This window comes from Aplysia californica, unplaced genomic scaffold, assembly GCF_000002075.1.
Source record: "Aplysia californica isolate F4 #8 unplaced genomic scaffold, AplCal3.0 scaffold00081, whole genome shotgun sequence".
Taxonomy (NCBI): Eukaryota; Metazoa; Mollusca; class Gastropoda; order Aplysiida; family Aplysiidae; genus Aplysia; species Aplysia californica.
The window spans coordinates 846,467-847,671 of NW_004797351.1; positions in this window are offsets into that span (position 1 = coordinate 846,467).

Below are 1,205 nucleotides of genomic sequence, written 5' to 3' on the forward strand. Positions count from 1 at the left end.
CTTGTATATACGCTTGTATATACGCTTGTATATACGCTTGTATATACGCTTGTATATACGCTTGTATATACGCTTGTATATACGCTTGTGTATACGCTTGTATATACGCTTGTATATACGCTTGTATATACGCTTGTATATACGCTTGTATATACGCTTGTATATACGCTTCAGGCTGGCTTTTTGTTTGTTTGTTTGTTTGTTTTGTTTTGTTTATAGTAAGGTTATACTTCTTTGACGCAAGCGGGACTTTCAGCTGCCTCCCTCCTCTCAACCACCTCCTCCTTTTCGACTCTCTCGGGCCGGCAAACAGCGCCTCCGTGTTGACCGGAAGTAACGGAAAATAGCGGTTCTGCGCATGGCTGCCGCCCCTAGCGTGGGTGGTGTGCGTTCTATGAGACTTTTGTTTGCTTACGGCAAAGAGAACCCCACAAAATACGTCATAATCCTTTCTTTCCGTAAAATGCTAAAACGTGTAACAGGAACCTCTGCGAGTTTACCGCGCGTACAATGAAAAAAAAAAAATATATAAATCGTCGTATCTGCAAAATCTGTACCCAAGAGCCAGGATGATAAGTTCCATAAGTCATCAAATCTTCTTAGGTTGCTGACATAATTGCCAGGGGAGTTTCTGAATTGTCACATTTCCGAAAAACTTTGGTCCTTTCAATGCTTCATACACAATTTTCTCAGAAGAACATTGTCGCCGAAATAACTTGCATTTTACTTACTTTGTTTTCTTGCTTATTTTTCACTGAGATTCATCACACCCGAACCTTGCCCTACTTCATGAAAAAAGCTGAAGGGTGTCTCTAAAATCTAAGGATTATGAGCTATGAGCGATGAGCGGGAAGAAACATTGGAAAGTATTGTGCCGCTCACCGCTGGCGAGATCAGCGCGGGAACAGCTCATAACATGGCCGTCCAGATAGAAAACAATTGTCATATTTAATCTCTCTATCGCTCAATATCGCTCTTCCGCTTGTATCGTGGCCTCAGCCGTACGTTCGAACCTCAGCGATCCTCCAACACGCAATAAATACTGAGCACCCAAATATTATTTTGTCAACAAGAATTTATTTAACTTAACACATTAAGCGCATTTCTTTCTCTCTCTACCCCCTCACCACACATTTATACGCCCGATCTCATTTTCGTTTTCACATTCTCTCTCTCTCTCTCTCTCTCTCTCTCTCTCTCTCTCT